The 26,821-nt window shown below is 44.3% G+C and overlaps 1 pseudogene; it reads right to left on the reverse strand.

Annotated features, from left to right (window-relative positions):
* Positions 1–7,922: 7,922 nt before the first annotated feature.
* LOC135528267 (IQ motif and SEC7 domain-containing protein 1-like) overlaps positions 7,923–26,821 on the reverse strand; it is a 56,889-nt pseudogene continuing 37,990 nt past the window's right edge.

Here is a 26,821-nt window from a genome sequence, read left to right on the forward strand (position 1 = left end):
CCAGACACCTAGGTATTTGTAGTTGTCCACGTATTCTAAGTCAGAGCCGTCCAGAGTAGTGATGCTGGACGGGCGAGCAGGTGCGGGCAGTGATCGGTTGAATAGCATGCATTTAGTTTTCCCTGCGTTTAAGAGCACTTGGTGGCAACGGAAGGAGAATGGTATCGCATTGAAGCTTGAATGATCATGTCAACGTCATACTTTCAAAATCTTAGCTAGCAAGCTAGACAAGCAGTCATCATCATGAATCAATCTACTGGCAAATCCTTTTCAAACCTTGTCATATGAAGAGAAATTATAGATAAAACGTATCAGTGCTCATCGGACATTGGACATAAACATTACACAACAAGTTGGAAATCTTAAATTCAACATTGAGTGGTTTGGAAGGAATCAGTGTCTAACTGCAAGCATCGCAAAGCAATCCCTTTTTGCTTCCCTTGCCCGCTATTCGGTGGAGAGGGTGCGTGTACCAAGTCTGGGTTTAAGAGTCTCTTTTCCAAGCTTCAAAGGATAAACATTCACACGCAACACCATGGGCCAGAAAAACTTGAATACATTGGCCATGCTGTCAATCCTGCATGATTTCTGCCACGTTCAAAACAACTGGAAACTCGGAACTGGGAAATCTAAGACTTGAAGGAGTTCAAGACACCTGGGAACTCTTGAGTGGTCATCCAACTGGGAATTCCAAGTCGGGAACTCGGGCCTCTAAAGAAGGCCAGAAGATCACTGACGCCATGATTTCATGATTTCAACAGCCTACTGTTCTGACTTTGTGGTGCACATGTAGCCTATAACCTGTTCTACAGAAATGTCATCATTGAATATTATAAGAGCTTTCATTGTCTCTTTATATGCCCCCTTTGTTTATCATACAGTTGTAACTTGATGTACAGGGAGAATACTGTAAGAATGGCCTGTGTTCTGAATTCTGTCGCTGTACACTTCAAAAGAGCTGAACAAATAGTTATATTGACTACGTCCATCCTAGCTCACTCATCGATGTCTTGATCGAAATTACGGATTGCATCTTATCTACTCACCGTCCCCCTATGCCATAGTTTGTATATCTCAGCTGTCAGTAGAAACCACATTTGTTTAAGCAAGTCAGCCATATCAGCTATGTTTTTTAAAAGGCAGTAAATGAGGCTGAATGAACAGTTTTGTTGCCAGACAAGGCTCTGCTGATAGCCAGGTGGAGTGGTGGTAAGGATTCACTCCATGGTGCAGAAAAGAAAGCTCTGCTGTTGGGACAGCTTAATGTCGGCCAGAACAGTTTCTGGGCACTGGTTTTCACCGTTATAGTGCAATTAATGTATTGTTTAGTGTTCTGTAGTGAGTTTTCCCCACCAAGATGTGCATGCTAAAATCGCCACCGACCATTTTACATTAAACTTCAACGGGGTAGGGAAGTCACAAGGATCCCAGATAGCAGGACCGGTATAAAAAGTGCAGTGAAACTCTTACTTGCAAGCACCTTCATCAGTGCACTACAATATCAACATTAACTGGATGGTCATTTTTCATGGAGAAAAATTGTGTGACTTAATATAGCTATTTCAAATAATTTGTGTAGTAGTTGAAGAAGTAAAATGTGTTTCAAAGATGCATTCCAGAGGTTTTATATATTTTTATCCAGCAGTTTTTATCCAGTAGTTCTGAAAGTAGAACTCACGAGCCAAAATTGTGTACAACGCCATTCATTTTCTATGATATGTTACCTCCTGCCATATATCTTTTTTGTGCAATTCATATGATATATTGCGAATTCCAATTCACACAATCTGTTACAAATTTGTAAAGGAGTGACTGTTTTATAAATAGCTGATAGTAGCCTTCAGTGGGAGACTAGGTAGTAGTAGTAGGGTTATACAGTCGACTCTAACAAGTGAACAGTTGATATTTTACATTGAAGTAGGCCTTAGTAAGATACTGTCAGTACCATAATTGCTTTTTTTTCGTAGCCTGCCTTTTAGACCATATGTTTCAGAATATTTAGGTTGGGGAAAATGTCAATGCAAAACATTGTTGAATTCAAACATTCTGCGGACAGGTCCACAACCATTTGAATTGTTTTCTATTCCAGAAATTGACAGTCATTTTCCAGATACAGCATACATTACTGCTAAAGATTCAAATATCCTGCTAACAGAGTAAATAGACCGCTAGTTTATGTAAAATATTTGACAGTATGGGTAAGCTAGAGTACTGCTGTGCAATAGGAGCGTGACATCGTTTCCTATTATCAGACCTCAGGACAAGACCCAGATGCAGACAGTTTGAAGTAACATAAGTGTATTACAACAACAGTGGCAAGCAAACAACAGGTCAAGGGCAGGCAGAGGTCAGTAATCCAGAGCAGAGTCCGAAAGGTACAGAACGGCAGGCAGGCTCAGGGTCAGGGCAGGCAGAGGTCAGTAATCCAGAGCAGAGTCCGAAAGGTACAGAACGGCAGGCAGACTCAGGGTCAGGGCAGGCAGGGGTCAGTAATCCAGGGTGGTATAACAAGGTACAGAACGGCAGGCAGGCTCAGGGTCAGGGCAGGCAGGGGTCAGTAATCCAGGGTGGTATAACAAGGTACAGAACGGCAGGCAGTCTCAGGGTCAGGGCAGGCAGGGGTCAGTAATCCAGGGTGGTATAACAAGGTACAGAACGTCAGGCAGACTCAGGGTCAGGGCAGGCAGGGGTCAGTAATCCAGGGCAGTGTCACAAGGTACAGAACGGCAGGCAGGCTCAGGGTCATTGCAGGCAGAATGGTCAAAACCGGGAAAACTAGAAAACGGATGAGAGAGAAACTGGAGTACAGGAAAAACGCTGGTAGGCTTGTCGAGACAAGACGAAGTGGCAACAGACAAACAGAAAACATAGGTATAAATGCACAGGGGGGCCTCCCGAGTGTCGCAGTGGTCTAAGGCACTGCATTGCAGTGGTAGCTGTGCCACTAGAGATCCTGGTTCGACTCCAGGCTCTGTCACAGCTGACTGCAACCGAGAGACCCATGGGGGGGTGGACAATTGGCCCAGTGTCGTCTGGGTTAGGGGAGAGTTTGGCTGGCAGAGATGTTCTTGCCCATCGCGCACTAGCGACTCCTGTGGCAGGCCCGGGCACGCTGACATGGTTGCCAGGTGTACGGTGTTTCCTCCGACACATTGGTGCGGCTGGCTTCTGAGTTAAGCGAGCAGCGTGTCAAGAAGCAGTGCGGCTTGGCTTGGCTGTGTTGTTGTTGTTGTTGTTGTTGTTGTTCTTGAGGACGCACGACTCTCAACCTTCACCTCTCCCAAGTCTGCACGGGAGTTTCAGCAATGGGACAAGACTGTAACTACCAATTGGATACCACGAAAAAGGGGTATAAATACACAGGGGATAATTGGTTACACCTGGAGGGGGGTGGAGACAAGCACAAGACAGGTGAAACAGGTCAGGGTGTGACACCTATTTAATCTCAGAACCTATACCAAGGCAGGACATAGAAACACAACAATCTATTGATAAACTAACAATTTGTCTTTTACATGCCTGGCCTAATTCCAATAGTTATACTGCAAATAAATGACATTATTTTCATAAGAAAAGGTGCATGGAGGAGCCTAAGTAGCCCTGGAACTTCTAGTAGAGGTACATTAAAGAAGTAATAGTTCATGTTTAAGGCAGGTAGGCCATGACCAGGTTAGCTATAGGAAGTGGGGTCACTATTGTAGTTTGATTAGTGAGTGTGAGGGTTGTTATAGCGGGCTATTTGTATAGGTATGTGGCACAATCAGTCTTAAATAAAAGTTAAATGGGCTCTCCTAGTGATATCATTTGATTGATCAGATTGGAAAAACAGAGAAGCAGACCAAGATTTCATAAGCTTATAGTTTTTATGTAAGTTGTTGGGAAAGTGGACAAAATTGTATTTGTTTGTAAAAGTTGAGAGAAAGTAGTTGATGCAGTTACCAAAACAGCTGTATTGTTGAATTGGTAGAAGATGTTTAACATTCTGATTTCAGATTTAAATAGCAGAGAAGTAAACCCATATTTCACACGTTCTGTGTTTTTACGGCAGATTTTTAATGGAATATCTACATAGGAGTACATAGGCCCATTATCAGCAACCATCACTCCTGTGTTCCAACGGCATGTTGTGTTAGCTCATCCAAGTTTATAATTTTAAAAGGCTAATTGATCATTAGAAAACCCTTTTGCAATTATGTTAGCACAGCTGAAAACGGTTGTGCTGATTAAAGAAGTAATAAAACTGGCCTTCTTTAGACTAGTTGAGTATCTGGAGCATCAGCATTTGTGGGTTCGATTACTGCCTCAAAATGGCCAGAAATAAAGAACTTTCTTCTGACACTCATCTGTCTATTCTTGTTATGAGAAATGAAGGCTATTCCTGTGAGAAATTGCCAAGAAATGGAAAATCTCGTACAACGCTGTGTACTACTCCCTTCACAGAACAGCACAAACTGGCTCATTAGAATGTCTAGTTTGAGAAACAGACTCCTCACAAGTCCTCAACTGGCAGAATCATTAAATAGTACCCGCAAAGCACCAACGTCAACAGTGAAGAGGCGACTCCGGGATGCTGGCCTTCTAGGCAGAGTTCCTCTGTTCCTCTGTCTACTGTGTTCTTTTGCCCAACTTAATATTTTATTGGCCAGTCTGAGATATGGCTTTTTCTTTGCAACTCTGTCTAGAAGGACAGCATCCTGGAGTCGCCTCTTCACTGTTGACGTTAAAACTGGTGTTTTGCGGTTACTGTGTAATGAAGCTGCCAGTTTAGGACTTGTGAGGCATCTGTTTCTCAAACTAGACACAGTAATGTACTTGTCCTCTTGCTCAGTTGTGCACCCTCTGAAGAGCCTAACGGTCCCAGGTTCGGGCCCAAGGTTCCTGCCATCCAGGACCTATATCCTCTACAGGATTGGTGGGTCCCCCGCAGGACAGCTGGGCTAAAGTAGCATGAGGTTGTAAGCAACAATAACATTTCCCAGGACATAGAAAGATCTGATATAGGCAGAAATCTTAAATTCGTGTTAATCTAACTGCACTGTCTAATTTACAGTAGTTATTAAAGTGAAATAATACCATGCTATTGCTTGAGGAGAGTGCACAGTAACGAACTTGAAAAGTTATTAATACATCAATTATTAAGCACATTTGGGCAGTCTTGATACATAGTTTGAACAGAAATGCAATGGTTCATTGGATCAGTCTTAAACTTTGCACATACACTGCGGCCATCTAGTGGCTAAAATCTCAATTGCTCCTGGGCTGGAATAATACATTATGGCATTTCTCTTGTGTTTCAAAGATGGTACCAAAAAAAGTACACGAAAACACACAATTTTTTCTTTGTATTATCTTTTACCAGATCAAATCTGTTATTCTCCTACATTCATTTCACAAAGTATTTCCTTTCAAATAGTATCAAGAATATGTATATCCTTGCTTCAGGTCCTGAGCTACAGGCAGGTGGATTTGGGTATGTCATTTTAGGCAAAAATCGAACAAAAGGGGTGGATCTGACTAGGCGGTATCAGAGAAAGGCCCCCAAAATTGTCAAAGACTCCAGTCACCCAAGTCATAGATTGTTCTCTCTGCTACTGCTATGCAAGCGGTACCAGAGCTCCAAGTCTAGGTCTAAAATGATCTTTAACAGCTTCTACCCCCAAGCCAGAAGACTGCTGAACAATTAATTGACCCCCCCCCATTGTTTTTACACTGCTGCGACTCGCTGTTTATTATCTATGCATAGTCACTTTACCCCTACCTACATGTACAAATGACCTCGACTAAGATGTACCCCCACACATTGACTCAGTACCGATACCCCCTGTATATAGCCTCATTATTGTTATTTTATTGTGTTACCTTTTATTACATTTTTTACTTAAGTATGTTTAGTAAATATTTTCTTAACTATATTTCTTGAACTGCATTGTTGGTTAATTTGGGCTAGCGTCCCACCAGGACAACATCTGGTGAAATTGCAGAGCGCGAAATTCAAAATACAAAAATCGTAATATTAAACATTAATAAAAATACAAGTGTCTTACATCGTTTAAAAGCTTAACTTCTTGTTAATCCAACCGCTTTGTCAGATTTCAAAAAGGCTTTACGGCGAAATAATACCATGCGATTATCTGAGGACAGTCCCCCGCATACACCAGCATTGAGAACATTTTCCAAACCAGCAGAGGCATCACAAAAATCAGAAATAGTAATAAAATAAATAATTTACCTTTGAAGATCTTCCTCTGTTTGCAATCCCAAGGGTCCCAGCTACACAACAAATGGTTGTTTTGTTCAATAAAGTCCTTCTTCATTGAAACAAGTCAAACAACATTTGTACTCAATCCTCAGGTACCCTAATATGTAAATAAACGATACAATTTAAGACGGAATGTAGTATGTTCAATACCTGAGATAAATAACGAAGTGTGTGCCCTCATCCACGCGCACCACAAGACTACAGTTCAAATGAGAGCCATCTTGAAAAACTACAACTAGTAACTCATTTTTCAAAAAACAAGCCTGAAACTCTTTCTAAAGACTGTTTACATCTAGTGGAAGCCATAGGAACTGCAATCTGGGAGGAATTCCTTTGAATATCCCATAGACAAGCATTTGAATGGACTGTGACTTCAAAATAAAAAAAATCAGGATGGATTCTCTTCGGGTTTTCGCCTGCCATATCAGTTCTGTTATACTCACAGACATTATTTTAACAGTTTTAGAAACTCCAGAGTGTTTTCTATGCAATGAACAATGTTGGCAGCAAACCCAACACCAGCAGTGGCCGGTCACAAAAGACAAAGCCTCATGTGGGATTATTTTTAATACGTTGCTAGAACTGACAAAAACAAATGTATTGTCGTGTCAGAAGATGGCAGCGTGTGGAACAGAGATAAAAGGGAAAAACCCTGCCAACCTCAAAGTTCATCTGAACAGCACCCACAAAGCAATTCAGGATAAAGACAAGGTGAGAGAGCTATTATTTTATTTTTGGAATTCGGCCAGGATTCAACTCCTGGTATCATATGAACACACATAAGATGTGAAACATTTGTAGAATTGTAGGAAATTAGCTTTAAACCTGCAAATTTGTGAACAGTTCCAACAGTTTGGGGTCACATGGGTTGCGAGGTGGGGGTTTGTTATTACGCTGATAAATGACAATATTGTTCCTGACCTTTGCCACCTAGAAAATTTGTGTGCCCGGACCGTCTCAAATAGTACTTGAGTATACCCCTGCTTTAGGCCTACAACACGTAAATGGCTCCTAGCCTCCCATGCATAAGGCTACTTTCTGTCTCTAACACTAAAATTGAAACTAAATAATGTAAAAACAAAATATTAATGTTTTTGTCAAACTGAACTCAAACTATTAAACGGAATAAAAACTATCAAATCAAGTCTGAAAACTAACTGAAACTGAACTGAACTTCAAATCAAATCTAAAAATTAACAGAAATAAAAAGTAATAGAAAATCACAAAACTATAATAACCTTGCTCCATATGCATTGCTAATCAATCACCTAATTCATCAGTGTGCACACACTGACATTGCAGCTGTAGCTAATTTTGAGAGAGTCGACTCTAACGACTCTGATAGCAGGAGTCAGAGTCAACCCCCCAAAGTCCTGGTGTTATTCAATTTTTTTCAATTTCTGAAAGTTCTATGGCAGTTAAGCTTAATGAAAGTAGTTGAAGCGGTTCCTAAAACAGCTGTACCTCTTGATTGGTAGAAGATAATTATGTTCTGATTTCAGGTTTGAATAGCAGGAAGTAGACCAATATGTCATCCCCTCTACATTTTGTTCTAAAGTGCTGGGAAAGTGCTACACAGTAAGTAATAAATAAAGAAAATGTGTTGCTGTCCATCACATTTGCAGACATTTATTCTGTCATGACACCAATAAAAGACGGAAGATTGTTTCACTGCAAGGACACTTTTTAATATATCAGAAGCAATAAATATTCACATCTCAATTCTCTACTCTTCCAGTTAATACTTACTACATACACAAATTAAATTCTTAAGATCATGTTTAAAATAATATCAATTTGTTCTCTGACATACAAACACTTAATTACTGCAATTTATTCTCTCACCCTCAGTCTAAAATAAAAAATAATTCAATATTCAAACCAAAGTCCCCTACTCATCTTTCTCTCTCACACACGCACACTCACGCACAAACACACATACACGCACACACACACACACCTCTATATAATATGTACATTCAGATTTATACAGTACAATCCATTCAATAAGTGCAGATATATTCATGCAAGAGGGGTCAGAAAGGGACAACACAGAGGGAATTATGCAGGAAAAAGCCAACAAAAAAACTTCAACCTCAACCACCCCTAAAACCTTACATTTTTCCCTGACTACCCATATTCTTGTTCTGGGTTTTAACATGAATCTGTCTCTTCTTTGTCCCCAAGTATTGTCTAGCATGTATAACTACAATTCACCATCCTAAATCTAAATGATTCCCTTTATCATGAAACACTAATCCATTGTTCAATCTACCATTGTTCAAACACAGTGCAATAGAAGGACAGAGAGAGGAAGTAAGAAAGGTGGTCAACAGAGATGAGAAGATTAACAAACCTGTTTGATCTAATGACAAGCCCATTCAGTAAGGGTGCTGGGGTGTAGGCTATTAGAGTTCTCTGAGGACTGGCAAGGGGGTATGTGAGGAGGGTGTTTAAAATAATGCCATTTTTTACTTTAAGACACCACGTGTGCAAAACCACAAAACTATATTACAAAGCGTGCTTGTTCAAAGACATAGACCATCCAAACACACGCCATGTGAGAAACTCTCTCAACAAGACCAGATGCTTCTGAGTGAGTCCCATGATAACAGGGAGGATAACAGGGAGGACATAAACGACAGGGTCACCAATGAAATGAGGATCATTGTCCATGAGCAGGTAAAAGGTCAAAGCCCTTATAAGGGGATCTTTCAGAGGGGTCTGAGGTGGGAAAGCATATTCATTCATATGCATTTTGACTCCAATTAACCATTTTTTGGGGACATTGTGCAAATACTAGTTCACACAATCACCAGTCTCTTTAAAATAAACAGACAAAATTGAGGGAGATATAGGTTACACAACTCTCTAAGAACAAAAATTGTCCTAAATATGAACTAATATTTTTTAACATTCAATAATAATAACTGAAAATAGAAGTTATCATCAATGGCAACCATCATAGAGAACAAAAATAAATCACACTTTATAACACCCTCATTACATACAAGTATGAGGGAATGAATAAGTGTATATATCCTCTCTATAATATATTTTTTAATCAATCAAACATCTGTAATATCTAATTAATCACTGGATCAAAACAGTTAATGTTAGTAGACAATATTCATCATACTCAGCAATTACATATGTAACATTTATACAACAGCAAAAAAGCTTAAAAACATTCAAAAAGATTATTGGTAGCATCATTAATCCACACACCCTATAGGGAATGCTTGTAAATCCTATGAAACCAGCTGACTTCTCTTTACATGTAAAAGACCATAGAGCCTAAGACTGCCATTGAACCGTGAGTCATAAAAGCTGAAGACAAAGCAAATGTCTCTGAGGTCTACTTTAAAAAAAGGATACCTTTCAGTGATGAAGACCTGCCGTGGTAATTGACAAACTTATTATGAAGCTGAATGAATTATTGCAAAATCGAGGGGATTCTTTTTGCAACTATCCTCAATGGCTGTTTACAACTCACAACCCTGCTGGAATGTATTTAGTGGTGAAGTCTTTTTCATATCCAGGTGGGTGGAGATGGTCTTTCTGATGGTCAGCAATGTCCTTATCTCAACAACACCAGAACCAAATCTTGCGTGTTTTCATCGTCAGATTTGCCACCATTCATAACATTGCACGATTACATGTTGGTACTTTATGTTTAAAACACTCTCAAGCTCATGTCTTGGCAAAGTCCAGAGTTTCAAATAATACTTCAGACAGTGAAACACTGGGTACAGGACCTCTACTGTACATTTACAACCAGCATCAGTTCTATGGCTAGAGAAATTGTTGATTTTGTGTGTGTGTGTTTTTTAATGGTTTTTCCTGCCTGCCGCCAACTTCAACATCATTGCGCCTACCTGTGACTCTCCCATATGAGTTTGTGTGCTGAGAGCTGATAGAGTTCACCTGAGAAACTACATTTATGTGGGCATTGCTTTATGTGTGTTTATTCTTCCTGTGTGTCTTGTATGTAATTTAGCTCCAACTCTCTTTCCTTTGCTCTCTCGGTCTACATGTGTGGGAAGCGGAGGTGAAAGTAGCAGAGACGAAATAAGTTGCGTTTCTTCTTGTCACTGGCGCTGTTGTTACTGCTGCTGCTGTCCTGCTCACCCCTACAAGCCCTGGCTCTATCCCTGTCCCTAGCTCCGCCCCCTTCCTCCATCCTGCCCTCTGACCTCTGCCTTCTGTGGCCCCACGTTCTGCTGCTCACACCACCGTGCTGATCCGGTTGATAGGTTTGGATTTGGAGCTGCCCCCTGTGCCAGTCGCCCCAGGTCCCATCACCTGGGGCCCCTGCTGAGGCTGACCGGGGTGCTGGGGGGGGTGAGGGCAAAGAGGCATAAGGGGGATAAGGGGGGTAGAAGGGGGGTAAAGGGGAGTGGGGGGGGGGAGGGGGGATAGAAGAGAGAGGAGGGTACAGGGGCTGATACTGGGCGGCGGGCGCAGCGTGATGGGTGTTGACGGAAGCGGACGGCTGCTGATGCTGATGTTGGTGGGGCAGCGTGCCAAAGATGAAGCGAGATTGATGTGGGTGGGGGGCGGGGTGCGGCGCGGCACTGAGGGGGTGCCCGGGGTGGGTGTGGGAGTGTGTGTGGGGGTGCGGGTGGGAGTGAGACAAAGTCAGAGGAGGTTTGCCTGGCATGGCGCCCGCCCTGATAGAGTGTGTGGGCTGTGTGTGGTACATGGTGAACTGGGGGTTCTGAGAATGTTGGGAGTGAGGAGAAAGGGGGGAGGACAGCCCACCACCATGTTGCTGTAGCGACCCTGCATGCCATGCTGGGAAAGCTGGGAGAGATGGGCCAGCTGCTGGAGCTGGGTGTGAGGGGGGCCAATAGGAGGGCGACAGGGGAATGGCCCTCTCTGAAGGATATGAGGGGGCACGCCCCCGCCTGGCAAGGGAGGAGGGCCAGCTTGGACGTGGTAGCGATGGTGATGGTAGTAGGGAGGGGGGGGCTGCACAGCGGCCGTGTGGCAGTACTGAGCATGCAGGGCCTGGATCTTGGAAGGGCCCCCCTCCGACTGGCACAGAGATGATGGGGAGTGAGGAGGGGGCCCTCCCGTAGTGGGTGGGGGGACAGGGGCGGGGTAGGGTGGCCCCGGTGGTATAAGGGGACTTGGCGGCTTGACGCGTTTGCTGCCGAATAGAGAGCCCAGGAAGGAGCCCGTATTGCCCCCCCCAGGGCCGCTCCCCACCCCCGCTCTCTCTACACTGCTGGGAACCCCCCCAACTCCCGTCCCAGCAGCGGTGTGTTGTTGCCCCGGCCCACCCCCCACCCCCGTTCCGGGGCTCAGGATGGGGCGATGCGGCCGGTAGTCTTCTGTAGGGTAGCAGCCTGGGACCACGCCTGGAACCGGGTAACGCTGGTGCGGCTGGGGGCTGCTAATGATGGAACCCTGAGGAAGACAAAGAGGAAGGAAGTAATTCATGCATATGACATCCTATCAGAATGCCTTGGACAAATCACCGAAACACTGCAATGACAAACACCACAACACCTGCAAACCAACAACAAACCAATTCATTTTTTTTTGACAATGCAAGAATGGAGAAGAACAAGAGTTGAGAACAAGAACATGCACAGGCTGTTGTGAGAGCACAGAGGTATGAAAAGCTCATTCCAGAACACACGCGTGCACATGTCAGTCACACATGTCAGTCACACACATAAAACACACAGAGCATGCTGAGGAAGGGGTCAAGGATGAGGACGAGGGGAAAGACTAGGCGTTTATGGCTCTATTAAAGGGATATACTGGGATGGCTATGTTTGAGGTATACGTATTAAAGGGGCAGGTACACCATTCAGTTTGTCCATTCAGACTTACTTCCATGGTACTGTCGAGGGAGCCAACACTGTTTCTGCGACCACGTTTCCCTGCACCCAGCCAGGAAGAGGCAGGTTACGAAAGAGAGGAAATAGAGTAACAGAATGTTGCAGAGTGGGGTTGCAGAGAGGTGAGAGATATGACTTGCAGAAGCTATTGTTCTTTCATGTGTCAGAGATAATAAAACAAGATGAGACCAGAAGAAGCAAAGGAAGAATCTCAAGCAGCCCCATGGACAAGGTACCCTCTACTCTCAGTGTCCAGACATTAGTGTCTGAAGAATTTCTATGAATCCTTATAAAGATCACAGTCAGTCAGTAAAAAGAGCATATAGAATATCTCTATTAAACGGCAGGATTACTCAGAGTATTTTATTAGCATAAGACACAATTTCCAGGAAGTGGTTTGTAATGTACTTTCTATATATACACTACTGTTCAAAAGTTTGGTGTCACTTAGAAATGTCCTTGTTTTTGAAAAAAATGTTTTTTTTTGTCCATTAAAAATAACATAAAATTGATCAGAAATACAGTGTAGACATTGTTAATGTTGCAAATGACTATTGTAGCTGGAAACGGCAGATTTTACATAGGTGTACAGAGGCCCATTATCAGTATCCATCACTCCTGTGTTCCAATGTCATGTTGTGTTTGCTCATCCATGTTTGTCATTTTAAAAGGCTAATTGATCATTAGAAAACCCTTTTGCAATTATGTTAGCACAGCTGAAACTGTTGTTCTGATTAAAGAAGCAATAAAACTGGCCTTCTTTAGACTAGTTGAGTATCTGGAGTATCAGCACTTGTGGGTTTTGATTACAGGCTCAAAATGGCCAGAAACAAAGACCTTCCTTTCTTTTTCTTTACAGAGTTGCAAAGAAAAAGCCATATATCGCAGACTGGCCAATAAAAGTAAAATATTAAGATGGGCAAAAGACACTGGACAGAGGAACTCTGGAGTCGCCTCTTCACTGTTGATGTTGAGACTGGTGTTTTGCGGGTACTATTTAATGAAGCTGCCATTTGAGGACTTGTGAGGCGTCTGTTTCTCAAACTAGACACTCTAATGTACTTGTCCTCTTGCTCAGTTGTGCACCGGGGCCTCCCACTCCTCTTTCTATTTTGGTTAGGGCCAGTTTGTGCTGTTCTGTGAAGGGAGTAGTACACAGCGTTGTACGAGATCTTCAGTTTCTTGGCAATTTCTCGCATGGAATAGCCTTCATTTCTCAGAACAAGAATAGACTGACGAGTTTCAGAAGAAAGTTCTTGCCATTTTGAGTTTGAGTTTCTGGCCATTTTGAGCCTGTAATCAAACCAACAAATGCTGATGCTCCAGTTTTATTGCTTCCTTAATAATCAAAACAACAGTTTTCAGCTGTGCTAACATAATTGCAAAAGGGTTTTCTAATGATCAATTAGCCTTTTAAAATGATAAACTTGGATTAGCTAATAAAACATGCCATTGGAACACAGGAGGGATGGCTGCTGATAATGGGCCTATGTAGATATGTACAGTGCCTTGCGAAAGTATTCGGCCCCCTTGAACTTTGCGACCTTTTACCACATTTCAGGCTTCAAACAAAAATATAAAACTGTAGTTTTTTGTGAAGAATCAACAACAAGTGGGACACAATCATGAAGTGGAACGACATTTATTGTATATTTCAAACTTTTTTAACAAATCAAAAACTGAAAAATTGGGTGTGCAAAATTATTCAGCCCCCTTAAGTTAATACTTTGTAGCGCCACCTGCGATTACAGCTGTAAGTCGCATGGGGTATGTCTCTATCAGTTTTGCACATCGAGAGACTGATTTTTTTCCCATTCCTCCTTGCAAAACAGCTCGAGCTCAGTGAGGTTGGATGGAGAGCATTTGTGAACAGCAGTTTTCAGTTCTTTCCACAGATTCTCGATTGGATTCAGGTCTGGACTTTGACTTGGCCATTCTAACACCTGGATATGTTTATTTTTGAACCATTCCATTGTAGATTTTGCTTTATGTTTTGGATCATTGTCTTGTTGGAAGACAAATCTCCGTCCCAGTCTCAGGTCTTTTGCAGACTCCATCAGGTTTTCTTCCAGAATGGTCCTGTATTTGGCTCTATCCATCTTCCCATCAATTTTAACCATCTTCCCTGTCCCTGCTGAAGAAAAGCAGGCCCAAACCATGATGCTGCCACCACCATGTTTGACAGTGGGTATGGTAGGTTCAGGGTGATGAGCTGTGTTGCTTTTACGCCAAACATAACATTTTGCATTGTTGCCAAAAAGTTCAATTTTGGTTTCATCTGACCAGAGCACCTTCTTCCACATGTTTGGTGTGTCTCCCAGGTGGCTTGTGGCAAACTTTAAACGACACTTTTTATGGATATCTTTAAGAAATGGCTTTCTTCTTGCCACTCTTCCATAAAGGCCAGATTTGTGCAATATACGACTGATTGTTGTCCTATGGAAAGAGTCTCCCACCTCAGCTTTAGATATCTGCAGTTCATCCAGAGTGATCATGGGCCTCTTGGCTGCATCTCTGATCAGTCTTCTCCTTGTATGAGCTGAAAGTTTAGAGGGACGGCCAGGTCTTGGTAGATTTGCAGTGGTCTGATACTCCTTCCATTTCAATATTATCGCTTGCACAGTGCTCCTTGGGATGTTTAAAGCTTGGGAAATCTTTTTGTATCCAAATCCGGCTTTAAACTTCTTCACAACAGTATCTCGGACCTGGCTGGTGTGTTCCTTGTTCTTCATGATGCTCTCTGCGCTTTTAACGGACCTCTGAGACTATCACAGTGCAGGTGCATTTATACGGAGACTTGATTACACACAGGTGGATTGTATTTATCATCATTAGTCATTTAGGTCAACATTGGATCCTTCAGAGATCCTCACTGAACTTCTGGAGAGAGTTTGCTGCACTGAAAGTAAAGGGGCTGAATAATTTTGCACGCCCAATTTTTCAGTTTTTGATTTGTTAAAAAAGTTTGAAATATCCAATAAATGTTGTTCCACTTCATGATTGTGTCCCACTTGTTGTTGATTCTTCACAAAAAAATACAGTTTTATATCTTTATGTTTGAAGCCTGAAATGTGGCAAAAGGTCGCAAAGTTCAAGGGGGCCGAATACATTTTATGTTATTTTAATGGACAATATTTTTTGCTTTTCTTTCAAAAACAAGGACGTTTCCAAGTGACCCCCAAAATGTTGAATGGTAGTGTATGTGTGTGTGTTTTCTTGTGCGTCTGTTTGTGTGTGTATGTTTTACCTCCATCTGATAGGTCTCGGAGAGATGAGCTGAGCGCAGAGCGTTTGAGTCCCTCTCCCGCAGAGTAGTTGTCATCTAGACTGGGCCTTCCCAGGGTGCCGTTCGCCACCTCACCCTTCACACCCACTCCACCTCCGACCAAGCCGGTCAGCAGGCCAGTCCGCATCACGCCTTTCTGCTTCTCCAACTCGGCTACGGAGAGAAAGAGAGATTGAGAAGAAGACCGAGAGAAGTAGATTGACAATAGAAATAGTTAATACACATCACTACCTTTCTTCCTGTTTTTCACTTACAAGTGGATAGGGTAAGATGCAGGAAAGCAATAGTTACTCGACTACACTTTTGAGCCACACACAGCCGTAGTTCCACATAATGACCAACAGGGGGAGGTGTACTCACACTCCACTCTGTACTTCTCCATCTCCTGCACCTCAGCGATACTCTCTTTAAGGTCACTGACAAAGCGGGTGCGGTCCTGCTGGCTGGGAGCCATAAACACGATAAGGACCTTCCTCTCTCCACCCAACACTGCTGAGGTCAGACGGATACCGTGGGGGTAGTCTGGGTGACAGAGACAGAAAGAGAAAGAGACTCATGTAAAAACATAACATTTACCATCTGGCTGTTAACTTCATGACCTATGTTGACAGACAGAGACACACACAGAGTGAAACGAGAGTGAACTCATTCAAAGATACGAGAGGAGCATATTCATCAACTTAATGGAGGGAGAGAAAGAGTACAGAGCGTACAGAGAAGAAAACTACTGACAAGTAAATGTGCAGATGTCTGGAGGGGTTTAATATGTTGTGTTGTGTTAAATATGAGGAAGAGGCAGAGGAGGAAACAGGCTCTCACATGAGTTCTGGAACATGTGGACTTGCATCTCCACCAGAGGGAAGGACTGTCTGAAACTGTATGTCACAGAAGTCTTCTTCTTCTGGAAAATCTTAGTCACCTGAGGAAGCACATGGAGAACACGTGGTTGTAAACAGAGGAGAAAAGAGAACATTATATATATTTCTACATTGTTTAGGAGAGCCTGACGGTCTCCAACTCTCCATACGCATTAGAAGGAGGCTCTCATAGGAGTTTCCACTGTTAGGAGGATGTGTTAGGAGGCCTCACCACCAGCAGGTCGTTGAACAGAAAGACCTCCCGTTGGTGAACTCCTGTCCTCTGGGGTCTGTTGGGGTCAGGCACCTCATAGAGCTGACAGCAGCATACCAGCCTGCGGTGTGGCAGAGACATCACCTACACAAAACACAAAGAAAGAAAATAGTTTAGTATTACATCTCCCTAAGGCTGAGCAGTAACAGCTTGTGTTACAGCTTGTCAATGCAGTAACACAGAGCAACAACACATAGTACCACAGGTGTTGACAGGCTAAACAGGGAAATGACACGGGGCTACAGTTACATTTCAAGCCCAGACAACTCACAGGCTTTTTGCCTACTATGACTCTCTCTACCGCCTGCACTTGGGACACGTGGTCGTCGTTGGTCCTTAGCTCCCACTTCTGGATGCGCTGGTAGATCCCCACCAACAGATCCCTGGGAATGTCCTGGCCGTTGTCCACTCCTGGTAGACACACAGGGAAAGAGAAAGGCTGTTAATGTGTTAAACGCGCCTACATCAGTCTACTTCCTGCTGTGTTTAAATATTTTGCTCATTTGATTGAAAAAAACTCTTTGATGGAAAGTGTCTTGCGTTATGAGTGTCTGGGAGGTAGCAGGCTCACTTTTATGTTTAAAACTCATATAACCCAAAAGAACGAGACAAACGCAGTGGAAATAGCCATCACTGATCACAGTGTACTGCCATGTTATAGTCTGGGGGCCAGCCTGAGAATCTTGTTTCTCACATGAGGACCTTAAGTTCAATGTTACTCGGAGTGTTTTGTTTGTGTGCGCGTTTATGGATCTGCTTGTTCCAACTGCACCTCTGAGGTTCTTGATGAAGTCCTCTATCTTCATCTTCCTCTCTGCCTTGACGTTGGGGCTGTACATATCCGTGTTGAGGAGGATGATGGCGAAGGCCAGGATGAAGATGGTGTCTGGATTCTGGAACTGGCGGACCAGCGTCGGGTTACACACACAGTACCGCTGACTGGGGGAGAAAGGAGAACACGTTTCAAGTACTTTCAAGAGAGAGTAGTAGTGTAGATTTAAGAGGGATTTCCAAAACAACAACACACATTCTCACTGTACATTCAATCTATTTCCACAGAGTGTCTAACAACACAATAGACACATGAGATGGACTATTGAACACACCTGAAAGCTTCTATGAGCCTCTCTACTTTCTGGGCTTCTCCTTGAACTCTAATCTGGGCCTGGAACTTCCTCAGAGCATCGTCCAGGTCCATACCTGAGAAGTCCATCTCGTCCACCACACAGCTGTAACACACAGGAGACACAGTCACTACTGTTACAGTAGCCTCTCCAATTACTTCTAGTAATCTCCTATTTACTGTATACTCCCATTCGGAATCCTCCCCCTCTCCGTCGCTCATTCCCTTACTCCAGTACGTCCTTGTTGAACTGTTTCTGCCGGTTGCCGAGGAATTCTCCGATCATCTGTCTGCTAAGGCCCTTCCTCTCCAGGATGAAGCGAGCGATCCCGACTGGAGTGTCGGACACAAAGCCTCTCTCGATCAGGTACTGTATCCCCTTTTCTGGCTTCCTGAGAATCACAAAGACCAATCAGACAATGACAAATCACAAGAGAACGACTCCCAATTCTCTCTCGGTGACACTATATCCTTTTCCTATTTTGAAGGTTTTACATTCAAGGATTGTGATATGTGGTTGATTGTGACGTGGTTGTTTTACGTAGTTTAAATGTCAAATATAAATGGATTGCAAAAGTCTTACTTGTTGAATAGGTTGAGTCCGATGCGGTACTGGCGTCTTTGCACCACGTCGTTGTTGAATGGCGGTGAGTCCCAGCTGTGTCTACTCTCTCTCTGGTAGGTCTGCTTGCCCAGAGGGGGTAGGGGCTCCCTCAGGCTGTCCTGAGACGAGGAGCCAGAGCTGCAGTTCACCGTCTCGTTGGAGTTGGTGGTGGAGTTGAGAGAGTCGTTGTCCCCGTCAGATAGACAGGGCTGCTCTAGGCCACCAGGGGCAGCGCAGCAGAGGAGGAGGAGGACAGGGGGGTGGTGGGGGGCTGCTGGGGGGAAGAGGAGGACGAGGGGGTGTCTGGGTACTGGTGGTGGTGGTGAGGGTGGTGGTGATGGTGGTGTGCCACATGGTGGGGGATTTGAGTGGGCAGGGGGGGGCCCCGGCCGGGGGCGCGGGTCTGGCCCTGAGCTGCAGCTGTAGAGACAGAGCGGGGAGTGTTAGGGGAGTGTTTGAGTGTTCCCTGAGGAGAGCCTGCTCCTCCCGCTGGCTCCTGCTCGTAGATCTGTCTGCTCAGGGAGCCACGGTCTGAACGGTCGCTCATGTCCACGGAGCTGTCGCTGGGGGGCTCGATGGTGAGCAGGGGCAGGTGGGCGCCCCTCAGACGGTAGTCTCGACACTCTGTGCAGGGAGTGCTGCGACGGCTGTTACTGCTACCCCCTCCCTCAGTGTCCCTGCTGTCCTCACGGGCCCCCACGCCTCCCCCAGGGCCCCAGTACTCAGTGTCTGTGCTGCTGGGGGCCCGGTCCAGTGAGAGGGGCGAGGAGGGCATGCAGTCGTCCATGTATAGAGTGACATCACTGTAGGAGGTGGCTGTGCTGTCTCCGTGCATGCTAAGGCCCCCTCCCCCTCCCCGGGGTCTCTCACACAGGCCTCTCTGAGAGGAGGGGTTACTGCTGCTGCTCCACACACACTCCCCAAAGTCTTCCTGGGAGTCATCCCGCCCGCTACGGCAGGTCAGGGCGGTGTCCATGGAGTCAGCCAGGGACTTCACCTGAACGGCACATGGAGGGAGAGGATAGAACATCTTGGTACAGTAAGGGACAGATATTATTCAACCTGCAGTATGACAAAACAGAGGCTCAAGCAGGAATATAATCTCTAACTGAGAATTGATTTAACTAGTCACTTGATTCAACATATCACTGCTGTAGCGAATGCACCAGATGACTGACCAACCTGTTTGGTGAAGGAGTCCTCCAGGTGTGTGTAGTCTCCTGTCCGCTCTGTGTCAGGTGAATGAGGAGGACCGATGCCCACGCTGTGTGTGAAGTTGGTCTGTGTTCCGGTCCCCTGCTGCTGCGGCTGGCGGTCGTCAAACGAGTACTGCAGCCGCATGTTGGACAGGATGATGCGTCGCGTCATGCGGCTCTCGGACGCCGAGCTGCGGAGGCGCTCAAAGTTCTTGTTCATGCGGTACTGGCGGAAGGCCGTCTGGATGGTCCGGGCTGCTCTGCGGCTCACAAAGGAGCCACCATACTTCCTCTCCAACATCTCCACCTGGCAGAGGAGACAGGACAGGGGACAGAGGAGTTACAGACAGGGCTACCACAACACTCACTGACAATAAAGTAATGCATGTTATCACGCTTGTTGTTTCTCTCTCTCTCTACACACAACACAAACAACATGGAGTTCAAACCATACTGTACAGACACATTCTGTATACACACGCCCACACCCCGGGGTACCTTCTTGTCCTGCAGGTCTGTGGAGAGCTCATAGCTGTCAGAGAGACTGGCCTTGCACCTCTTGTTCTCCTCCTCCTCCTGCTTGCGGAGGGCCAGGCTGGCAGGCTGATGGCGTGTTCGCAGTGCCCAGGCAAGGCTTGCCGAGTTGGGAGGGGCCACGCACGGAGGCCCCCGAGGGCCTGGAGGACCAGGACCACTGCTGCTGTCACTGTAGCGCTCTGTGCCACGCAGGTACGCTGTGGTCTGGCTGTAGGGGCCGTCTGAGTGGGCCCCGGGAGGCTCCGCACACTGGGTCTCTGTTTCCACACTGTGGGGACAGAAGGATGAATGAGAGGGGAAAGGGCTTGATGAAAAGGGGACATACTTAACTTAGTCATCTCCAACCCCAAACACAGATGTATTGTCCCTCATAGGTAAGTCACTCACATGTAGAAATTAGACCGGCGTGGCAGGAAACTTCTCCTGCTGGATCTCATGAGGGAAGAGGACCAGACTTACACACATTCACACTGGCACTTTGTCCTTAGCCTCTCACCACAACAAAGATCAGAATTTACACAGCTACTGTATATATGGTTTTTATCATGTGCAGCAACCCTTCCAGACACCAATGGTAATAGAACATGATCGGAGCAGAATTTCCCATTCCTCCAAAATGTTCCTTGCACTGGAGCTGACAGAATCACGTGTTGTTTCCTGCCTTGTGAACCAAAGTCTCTGCCCTCTCACTCCCTCTCTGACCCTTCTCTCTCTTTCTGTACCCTCTCTATCCCTCTTTGTTTGTCCAGGCCGGAAAACTCCCTGTGCAGTTAATGTACTACTGAGTTTAGTACCGTTGTTCAGACTTCTCCCTCTCTCTCTGTCTCACATTCTCTCTCTGTCATACATTAAAATAACAGTTAAAAAAGCAAAAACATCAGGGCAGTCATTAGCCACAAACACATTTCACTGCCAGTGCCACATACCACTCATTCCACACCTGTCTGGAAAGACCAGGTGTTTACAATAACAGCCAATCGCATGCACGCATAGGACTGCACTTTTGACAAATAGATTATGAAACAAACACATACACACGAACGCTAACTTTTCTCACTAGGCCTGTACAGTACTACTACACACACTTGTCTGACCTACTGTATGTAGCCTACAGAGCTACATCTCTCCACACAGACGTGTACAGGCAGGCTAAGCAGCCAGCCTCCTATCCAGCCCAATAGTCCCCTCAGGCCCTGATATTCCAGGAAATTCAACAGCTACTCCACTGTCCTGCTCTCTATCCCATGTAGCAACAGTCACCCAGAGAGCTAGTCGGCCAGTCCGTCAGTAAGTAACCACCTCACCACAGTCACAAGTCACATGCCCCTGCCTTGACTTCCTCCCTTCCCTTGCCACACCCACTCTGCCCAGGCGCTGCCCTCTGGTTCTTACTCACTTCCTGAAGAAAACATAACGACAGAGCAGAGGCCCAAGGAAGCAGAAACTGGGGCAGCATGCAAATGTATGTGGGCAAGGCTTTATTCAGACTATAATGCAGGCCAACGTCATTGTAAAACCTTAGCCCACGTGTTGACAACATGCTCTGTAGGAATAGGGCACAACAATTAGGAAAGTTATGTTCTTTCTCTCTCTATTTGGTCCTCCCTTCTTCCTGTTTCTCCCCTTCTCTTCCCCTGAGAAGCAGTGGTTTCCTGTGGTTGGTGTGAAGCTGACAGAATGGAAGGAACACTGGAGGACTATACAATTAGAACAGGCCAACAACACCAATGATCCTTACACAACCACAGTAGACACATTAGTTACGGTTGAGGATAATATGTTCTTTGTGTAATAGAGTGTTGCTGTTACAACCATCATGTGCACACACGTCATAGTGGGTTTTCAACAGCATTTCCTGTTCCCCAGAAACACACGGTTTCCTCTGATTAAAAAGAGGGTGAAACAAGGCAATAATACTGTGAAAGGCTGTTTGAACACAGGGAACCATAGCATGTCATGTACTAACAACAGTAGTCACAATGACTGGAGCCAGCTGTATAGAGACACAACTCCGACCACTCCACCACCACCTCTAAAAATGTTAGTGGCCAATATATCTGTTACATTTGTATCAGTGGAGGCTGCTGAGGGGAGGACGGCTCATACTAATGGCTGGAACGGAGTCAATGGAATGGCATTAAACACATGGAAACCATGTGTTTGATACCCTTCCACTAATTATAGCCATTACCACGAGCCGTCTTCCCCGATTAAGGTGCACCAAACCTTCTGTGATTTGCACTATACTTCACGTTGCATATGGCCAAGTAATATAAAGATAACCACCTTCTACTCTATTTGTGTTTAATCAGACTTCTCTAAAAATGTACCGCAATATCCTCTTGATAAGCTCTGGAGATCAGATCTCTAGCTTCAGTGAAAACCACTTTCAATATTTCCACTCTTTCCAATCATATTTAACCGGTTGAAAGTTTTAGAACATCTACTCATTCAAGGGTTTTTCTTTATTTTTTGCTATTTAAGAATACTAGTGAAGACATCAAGTGAAGATATCAAAACTATGAAATAACACATATGGAATCATGTAGTAATCAAAAAAGTGTTAAACAAATCAAAATAAATTTTACATTTTAGATTCTTCAAAGTAGCCACCCCTTGCCTCAATGACAGCATTGCACACTCTTGGCATACTCTCAACCAGCTTCACCTGGAATGCTTTTCCAACAGTCTTGAAGGAGTTCCCACATATGCTGAGTACTTGTTGGCTGCTTTTCCTTCACTCTGCGGTCCGACTCATCCCAAACCATCTCAATTTGATTGAGGTTGGGGGATTGTGGAGGCCAGGTCATCTGATGCAGCCCTCCTTCACTCTACTCCTTGGTCAAATAGTCCTTACACAGCCTGGAGGTGTGTTGGGTCATTGGTCATATCATATATAATATCATATTTTTGTCACATCATGTGATTTTTGTCACATATGATATCATATTTTTGTCATATCATATATAATATCATACTTTTTGTCACATCATATATAATATCAGATTTAATTGATGTAACATCATCTCTTACTCCATTTCTTTTTCTGCCCCCGCAGCCTCACAAATGGAGAAACTGAGAAGGAAGAGGGGGTTGCTTAGTGACGGTTGCTGTGAGACCTATGTGGGTGGAGAGGCAGTTGAGGGATGAGAAGCACTGTTGCCATGACGATGGATTATTAACACCATTTAGGTCGGTGTAGATGCATTGTGGGCCGCGAGTGACGGACGGTCATCATGAGCATAATGCTACAAGTGTGTGTTACAACGAATCTACTCAGTGTGTATACACACAGCACATAAATATATAGCACTGAGCAGGCTACTGTAGTTAGTCACACAAACAGATAGCAATCTCACGCACCCAGTCTCTATTGCAGGTCTGTCTTCCATCTGACACATAAATAGTATACAATTTACCACTGTGCACCACGAGAGTGCTCCTTTTATGGAGTGGAAAACATGGACAGTTGGTGACAAAGCCACACAGTTATACACCAAAAGATAGGGACACCACGCCGGCTGCCACATCACACAGGAGGACTCAGATGGCCTTTTTACGTCTGGCTCCCAGCCATATCCAAACCAAGGTCGCATCATATCACACATGAAAACACAACATACTTAACTATGCTTTCTAGGCTACTGATGATAACTCTCTGAACATCCTTGCTCTCATTTAACTCCTCTCCTCCCAAAGGCCTTCTCTGCTCTCCTCATCTCAATTTGATACCCCTGCTGTTGCCACTCCTCCTGTGAGTGTTAGAGCGTTAGGACGGCAGGTAGCCTTGCAGTTAGAGCTTTGGGCCAATAACTGAAAGGTCGCTGATTCTAATACCTGAGCCGGCAAGGTGAAAAATTTGTCTGTGCCCTTGAGCAAGGCTCTTTACCCTAATTTGTTCCAGGGGTGCCGTACTACGATGGCTGACACTGTAAAACAACACATTTCATTGCACCTATCTGATGTACTCATTCAAGGGTTTTTCTTTATTTGACTATTTTCTACATTGTAGAATAATAGTGAAGACATCAAAACTATGAAATAACACATACGGAATCATGTAGTAACCAAAAAAGTGTTAAACAAATCAAAATATATTTTATATTTGAGATTCTTCAAAGTAGCCACAATTTGCCTTGATGACAGCTTTGCACACTCTTCGTATTCTCTCAACCAGCTTCATGAGGTAGTCAACTTAAATGCATTTCAATTAACAGGTATGCCTTGTTGAATGTGGAATTTCTTTCCTTCTTAATGTGTTTGAGCCAGTCAGTTATGTTGTGACAAGGTAGGGGTGGTATACAGAAGATAGCCCTATTTGGTAAAATAACAAGTCCATATTATGGCAGGAACATCTCAAATAAGCAAAGAGAAATGACAGTCCATCATTAATTGAAGACATGAAAGTCAGTCAATCCGGAAAAGTTCAAGAACCCTTCAAGTGCAGTCGCAAAAACCATCAAGCGCTATGATGAAACTGGCTCTCATGAAGACCGCCAAAGGAAAGGAAGACCCAGAGTTACCTCTGCTGCAGAGGATATGTTCATTATAGTTACCAGCCTCAGAAATGGCAGCCCAAATAAATGCTTCGCAGAGTTCAAGTAAAGTAAGATGATCTCGGCATGTGTGGTACCCACCGTGAAGCATGGAGCAGGAGGTGTGATGGTGTGGGGGTGCTTTGCTGGTGACACTGTCAGTGATTTATTTAGAATTCAAGGCACACTTAACCAGCATGGCTACCACTCTAACGAGTGCGCTGGGAGTCGGGAAGCAAGTTCAGGGAGTGCATAATTTAATAAACAAATGAACAAAATAAGAAACACGAACAGCGCACAGACAGGAAACAGAAACAATGACGCCTGGGGAAGGAACCAAAGGGAGTGACATATATAGGGCAGGTAATCAAGGAGATGATGGAGTCCAGGTGAGTGTCATAATGCGCGTAACGATGTTGACAGGTGTGCACCATAACGAGCAGCCTGGTGACCTAGTGTCCGGAGAGGGAGCACACGTGACAACCACAGCATACTGCAGCGATACGCCATCCCATATGGTTTGTGCTTAGTGGGACTATCATTTGTTTTTCAACAGGACAATGATCCAACACACCTACAGGCTGTGTAAGGGTTATTTGACCAAGAAGGAGAGTGATGGAGTGCTGCATCAGATGACCTGGCCTCCACAATCACCCAACCTCAACCCAATTGAGATGGTTTGGGATGAGTTGGACTGCAGAGTGAAGGAAAAGCAGCCAACAAGTGCTCAGCATATGTGGGAACTCCTTCAAGACCGTTGAAAAAGAATTCCAGGTGAAGCTGGTTGAGAGAATGCCAAGAGTGTGCAAAGCTGTCATCAAGGCAAAGGGTTGCTACTTTGAAGAATCTAAAATATATATATATGTAGAAAATAGTCAAAATAAAGAAAAACCCTTGAACGAGTACTGTACGTGACAATAAAACATATATTTGTTTTTGTGAAAGGCCCCAAATATGCTCCACCTTCCATTGCGCCAAAAACAGGGCGCTGTAATATTTTGACTCTTTAGACTGAATTAAACGTGTTAATGTTTTTCCTGCATTTGTGACTGTGTTCATGTGTTCACATAATACGCTTACACAAAGTTGATATTGGAGTAAAAAGTTTGTTGTATAAATCATGAGGGTGACCATATCACAGATCACATCAGAGCCTCATGTTTTATGGATCAGTCTCCCGTAGGCCTGTCACAGTGCTGCAACTGACTGAGGCCCTCTGTGGGGCTGCAGGTACACTCAGAAGGCACTAACATGACCCTCTTCACCTCGGATGAAATTCAGATTAGAAACCGATGGGGAGCTTTTGACAATATGTGACGGGAAAAAGAAAGCAGAAGCAGAGAGGAGAGAAGTGAGTGGGGAAGAGATGTATTATCTGCAGTGTGAAACAGTGTCACCTCCTCGCTAGCTGCCCTCTGCCTCCTGTTCCTCCATATTCATTATTGATGGACTGCCTGTCAGCGTGTGTTGAAGAGGCAGGGCGGCAGCATGTCTCCATAGGCCCACAACAGGTGAGAGTTGCTAGGACTTTAAAAACACGTGCTCCCTGCCATTGATGAGAAGTTATAATACTCTATTGATCTGCACTGTGACTGACCAAAGACTTACTTTAACAGGCTCCTCTCACACAATTCTCCTTTAACTGTCCTCTTGATCTCCCTGGTCTCTGTCTGTCCTTCACCTCTCACTTCTCCATCACCTCTCTCTTATTCTGTCTCCACAACAGACCGCTAAACAGCCATCACTAGCACATCAGAGTCGGTCCCTTTTATATTGTGTTTACATATTGCATCACTCATTAAATATGTATATACTGTATTATATTCAATACTACACCATTGACTGTTAAACAGCCATCTCCAGCCAATCAGAGGCTGCTGCCTATAGACAGATGAGGAATCACTGGCCACTTTAAAAAAAAAAATGAAACACTAAGCACTTTAATAATGTCCCTGTATCTTGCATTACTCATCTCATATGTATAAACTGTACCAGATACTATTCTACGGTATCTTAGTCACTTTAATTGTGTGTAAATATTGCATCACCCATCTCAAATGTTTATACTGTATTCTATACTATGCCACTGTATCTTAGTCCAATGGCGATCTGACATATAGGTATTAATACATTCCATACTTAGATTTACGTGTATTTTGGGTATATGTTGTGAAACTGTTAGATATCACTGCACTGTCGGAGCTAGAATCACAAAGCATTTCACTACACCCGCGATAACATCTGCCAAAACACGTGTATGTGACCAATACATTTGATTTCATTTGATTTGCTTTA

Source organism: Oncorhynchus masou, chromosome 33, assembly GCF_036934945.1.
Source record: "Oncorhynchus masou masou isolate Uvic2021 chromosome 33, UVic_Omas_1.1, whole genome shotgun sequence".
Classification (NCBI taxonomy): domain Eukaryota; kingdom Metazoa; phylum Chordata; class Actinopteri; order Salmoniformes; family Salmonidae; genus Oncorhynchus; species Oncorhynchus masou.